This window comes from Haliotis cracherodii, unplaced genomic scaffold (genome assembly GCF_022045235.1).
Source record: "Haliotis cracherodii isolate W230 unplaced genomic scaffold, xgHalCrac1.p SCAF_7, whole genome shotgun sequence".
NCBI classification, from domain to species: domain Eukaryota; kingdom Metazoa; phylum Mollusca; class Gastropoda; order Lepetellida; family Haliotidae; genus Haliotis; species Haliotis cracherodii.
The window spans coordinates 48661457-48667651 of NW_027266330.1; positions in this window are offsets into that span (position 1 = coordinate 48661457).

Below are 6195 nucleotides of genomic sequence, written 5' to 3' on the forward strand. Positions count from 1 at the left end.
TAACTTTATGAATTTTTGTGGGTTTGAGACCTAAATGTAGTTAAAACTGTTTCATAGTGGATGACATAGTTTGTTGTGTCCTTTAACGTCAAGAAAAGTTTGGATCCAGAAGGTTTTTCTCCTTTCTACCCCGACGGGTAGGGAGGGATGAACATCGTGTAGTTCCGAAGGGTAATGTAGATCGTGTCAAGCGGAACAGGACTGTGAACAACGTCCCGCCGCATCAAAATAGAAGCTCCTCCAGTAGCTTTATCTCCCGGGGGAGGGAAGGAATGATACGAACTATACTGCCGTAAATCAAATTTATCGGTATTTTTAAGGTACGTCTCTTGTAAAGAAGGCACTCGTGAAGAGCAACCTCCTCGTGGTGAGTGCTGGGTAACGCTAATAGCTCTTCCCCCGTGTGGAACCGGGGCAGAATATTTCCACAGCCCCCCATTGCTGGTCGTATGAGGCGACTAAAATGGGCAACCTGTTTGCCGTGGGTTGCGTTCCTGTGTCGGCGGAGGACGGGATTCTGGTAGTTGAGGGCACTGGTTCCTGGAACTGTGTTCCTTTGCCTAACACACTATTTCGACCCTTACTTCGCCTAGACGGGTGGTAAGATGGGCCCAGTCTTATCAATCGGCTGGTCATGCCAGGCCCTGTGCGTAATATTGTATATGCACTCCTGTGTTGTATTATAATGTGTATTTTGGACTTGGCCATGCATACTTGGTATGAATTACCAATTTTTGATGGAATAAATTGCCTAGAGTCTTACGCCAGAAGGCGGTGGCTCATGGGCCAATCTGGTGATGTTGACCTCTGTATTCTGTATGTCTCCAGTTTCTTGTCATGGACTGAACCTTCCTGGCACTAAATCTGGTAGATAAATATAGCTATTCAAGTCATATTTGCTGGAGTATAGCATCCCTGTATCCCTGGTGTTTGCATCCTGGATGTCCGGTGCGATATAACACTGTCCTTGTTGACACTCGATGGCGGGTGGGGAACAGGGGTGCTGAATCATATTCTTTCATCATGGCTCAACAGCAATCTGGTTCATCTCGCAATGAAAAAAAAGAGACGATTAGAAGACATTGAAATTTCGTCTGGAAGTATTTCTCAAAATATTGATACCTGGGCTAGATTCCTGGTTATTGAGGCTGCTGATAAGCTGCCTATCAAATTAAATCCTTTTGCCATTTCTAAGGCTGTGTCCGGGATTTGTGGTGAGGTCAAGAACGTCACCCGTCTCCGTAGTGGTTTGCTTCTGGTGGAGTGTGCACGGAGACAGCAATCTCTCAATCTGTTGTCTATATCTACATTTGCCAATATTGAGGTTGCTGTGTCTGTGCACAGAACTTTAAACTCTTGTCGAGGCATTGTTCGTGACAGGGCTCAATGTCTGTCCGACATGTCTGAGGATGAAATTGCTACTGAATTGGAAGACCAGGCTGTAACCGCTGTTAAACGTTTCACGATCAAGAAAGACGGTGTCATCACGAACACCAATACTTATCTCATGACGTTTGCCCAAACTTCCCTTCCACAGTCCATAAAAGCAGGTTATATGAACATCGGAGTGGATGTGTATGTCCCTAATCCGCTCCGATGCTACAAGTGCCAACATTTCGGTCATGGCTCAAAATCCTGTCATAACTCTGTGGTATGTCATTGTTGTGGTGACAACCATGAGAGCATTGACTGTGATCATGATCTGAAGTGTGCAAATTGTTCAGGCCCACATGTTGCTTCATCCAAATCTTGCCCTGTGTGGCAAATGGAATCCAAAATAATGAAAATAAAATCTGAAAAAAACATATCCTACCTGGATGCCAAAAAACTATTCAAAATTCAGACCACTACCCCCTCAACTATTTCTTGTTACAACATCTACTATTTCGTGTCAGACTGACTTGACATGGGTCACGTCAGATCAACCAGTTGATACTGTTCCAATCATTCAGGATATACCTACCATCAGTCTTTCCAGTTCAGGTTCTCAGACTGAGATTCAGTGTCAGAAACCATCACATACGTCAGTCAAACAACCAGTCGTTGTTCATTTGTCGAATAAAGAAAAAAAGAAATTGAAGAAAAAACAACTGCCAATCGTCCCTTCACCTTCAGAGGTTCCTTTACAGAACTCCTTTGGGCCTCTGGACATGGAGGTTACTCTGTCCTCACAGGACAGGCGGGGGAATAGTTCCTCCTCACATTCACGCGAGCGATCTCCAATTGAGCCACCATGACTCAATTGTCTAATATAATGCAATGGAATTGCAGAGGACTGAGGCATAATTTTCATGAACTGCAGTTATTAACAAGTGATTTAAATACATCAGCAATTTGTTTACAAGAGACGTACCTTAAAAATACAGATAAGTTTGATTTAAAGCAATATAGTTCATATCATTCCTTCTCTCCTCCAGGAGATAAAGCTACTGGAGGTGCTTCTATTCTAGTGCGGCGGGGCGTTGTTCACAGTCCTGTTCCGCTTGACTCGACTCAGCAAGCAGTTGCAGTTAGACTTACACTGCATATTGCCTTCACACTTTGCTCCTTATACATTCCTCCTTCTTCAAATCTTCAGCGTAATGATCAACAAAAACTATACGACCAGCTCCCAAAGCCCTGTGTCATCATGGGTGATCTAAACGGGCATAATCCTCTATGGGGAAGTTCAACCATTAATCAAAAGGGAAAAGTGATCGAGGATTTTGTTTCCGACAACGATCTTTGCATTTTTAATGACGACTCCGACACTTACTTACACCCTGCTACTGGTACCTATTCATCTTTAGATCTGTCCTTGACGGATTCAGTTTTGTTAAATGAATTCTCATGGTGCGTCCATGATGACCTATGTGGGAGTGACCATTTCCCCACGGTGCTTAAGCCCATTAATCTCGCTGATGATCCACCTTCACCTCGATGGAATTTTTTGAAGGCTGATTGGCCTTTATTTCAATCTTTATGCGAAGATAAATTAAAACCTACGTCTTTTCAGAATGTTACTGACCCGATTCAGTTGTTTTCAGATCAACTGAATGAAATTGCTAATGAATCAATACCTAAGTCCTCTGTCAACCCACGTGTTCGTAAACCATGGTTTGATGCTAATTGCAAACAAGCTAGGAAATGTCGTAAGAAGGCGGAGAAGTACTTCCGTAAACATCCCACTGTCCATAATTTAAATACTGTTAAAATTTCTAATGCCAAGGCAAGACGTCTATTTAGGCAAAATAAACGTCAATCCTGGCAGACTTATGTCTCAAAAATTAACTCTCGTACCCCTATGTCCAAGGTATGGAACATGATCAAAAAGATCAAAGGCAAGGGATCAAATTCTACAGTTAACCATCTGAAGGATGGCGATACTTTGTTAACTGATAAATCTGCTATTGCCAATAGCATTGGTGAAACTTTATCTCATCATTCTTCTTCATCTAATTACGCTCCTGAATTTCAAAAATATCAGCTCCAACAGGAAAAGAAAAAAGTTAATTTTACATCTGATAATGGTGAAGATTACAATGAGGTATTTTCACTACATGAGCTATATACTGCTTTAGGGCAAGCTCATGATACAGCAGCAGGCGCTGATAATATTCATTATCAGCTGCTGAAACACTTGCCCGAATCATGCCTTGAAACTATGTTAAATATATTTGATGATATTTGGACATCTGGGATGTTTCCAGCTTCATGGCATAATGCCATTGTTATCCCCATTCCCAAACCTGGGCGGGATCATTCTGATCCATCAAATTACCGACCTATATCTCTCACTAGCTGCGTTTGTAAAACTATGGAACGCATGGTAAATAATCGATTAGTGTGGTACTTGGAAACGAATAATCTTCTTACCAATATACAATGTGGTTTCCGGAAGAACAGAAGTACTATCGATCACTTAGTGCGTTTAGAATCATTCGTTAAAAATTCCATTGTAAATAGACAACATGCTGTATCGATCTTTTTCGATTTAGAAAAAGCTTACGATACAACATGGAAACATGGTATTTTAAAAGATCTTCATGATTTTGGATTAAGAGGCCGTTTGCCTCATTTTATATCACAGTTTTTAACGGACAGGCAATTTCAAGTCCGAGTGGGTACAACCCTGTCTGACCATTATAATCAGGATCAGGGTGTCCCACAAGGCAGTATTTTGTCTGTCACTTTGTTTAGTATTAAAATAAATAGTCTCTCAAAAGTTTTAAATGATTCAGTTGATGGATCACTTTTTGTGGATGATTTTAATCTATCTTGTCGGGGTAAAAATATGCACACAATAGAAAGGCAATTACAATTATGTCTTAATAAAATTAACAAGTGGTGTTTAGAAAACGGGTTTAAATTTTCCAAATCAAAAACTAATTGTATACATTTCTGCAGAAAATATAAGCCACATAAGGACCCTGAACTATTTCTGAATGGCACTCCTATCAAAGTTGTTAAGGAGGCCAAGTTCTTGGGACTAATTTTTGATAACCACTTAACTTTCCTTCCACATATTAAATACCTAAAAGCTAAATGCCTGAAGGCACTCGACTTATTGAAAGTAGTTTCTAATTCCAAGTGGGGAGGGGATCAAACAACCCTCTTACACTTATACAGGTCACTAATTCGTTCCAAACTTGATTATGGCTCCATCATCTATGGTGGAGCCTGCAAAAGTAATTTACAAAAACTCGATACCATCCATCATCAAGGCCTGAGGCTTTGCCTTGGAGCTTTTAGAACGTCTCCCATTCACAGTCTCTATATAGAAGCAGATGAGCCTTCTCTTAAACAACGCCGTTTAAAATTATCTTTACAATACATCACTAAATTATATTCTAATCAGTCCAATCCAGCTTTTAATTGCGTCTTTAATCCTCTCTACGAAGATCTTTACAATAAGAAATCAACACTTACTCCACCACTCGGAATCAGAATAAAATCTGCAATATCAGCTTCTAATATTCAAAAGCAAACGCCATTTTTACAGCACTTAAATATATCAGTAATCAAGCTAAACATAAACAATTCATACTGTTTTCAGATTCTCTTTCATGCCTTCAGGCGATTAAAAATATGTCACCTAAACATCCACTTTTAATCGAAATTCTCGAATTATTTAATGATCTTGCTACTGGCCAATATGACATCGTCTTCTGTTGGTTACCAAGCCATGTTGGTATCATTGGTAACACAATGGCTGATGCTGCTGCAAAAGCAGCACTCAACAAATCTGTGACACCACTTCTGATCCCATACACTGATTTTAAACCCATGATTCGATCTTACATCCGAGATCTTATGCAACAGAAGTGGGACGCCCAAGTAGGTATCAATAAATTACATGAAATTAAACCAAATATCGGTTACACCTACTTGGGCTGTCAGTCCAGATTTGAAGAGGTCATTATGCGACGATGTCGTATTGGCCATTCAAGATATACACATGAGTATCTTTTAAATGGTGAGGATCCTCCGTTTTGCATCCCTTGTGATGAAAGAATCACAGTCAAGCATGTCCTGCTTGACTGCATTGATTTTTCCATCGCAAGGGATGAATATTTCAAAGTTCCATCACTCAAGGATCTTTTTTATCAGATAAGTTCTCATTTAATTCTTGCTTTTTTAAAAGAAATTGAGTTAATTCATAAATTTTGAATGCTTTGTTGTGTAAATAAATATACCTTTTATGATCGGTTGATTAAATCAATATCTGAGATTGTTAGTGGCTATATCCTCAAAGGGGGTTAACGTAGTGTAAAATTATTGTCCCCTGGAGAGGGTATGTAAGACCACGTCTTTCAAAGTATATTTATATCTTCCACTTTTTAATCGTAGCATATATGTTCTTTTAATGTTTGGCTAAATTTTGTCAGTCGTCGCTAACAACTGGAGGGATGATGTAAATCCGACTGGGGTCCATGCAGGTAGCAAAAGTACTGTAAGTCCCCATGGTCCCCAGCGCGGTGATCAACCTTCAGTTGGTGGCGATCTATAGCCCGTTTTTATAATGTATTGTCAAATGATTCTGTTAGTTATTTCTTTTAACATATTAAAACTAGTTTTAAGACAGTCTGTGATATGCTAGTTTTTATAATGCCCTTCGTCGGCAGAATTTTGTACTACTTAATATATATTGTTAATGTCAATTTTGTTTCGTCACGATATGGCTGAAATATTGCCGATGTGACGTTAAGCTTTAAC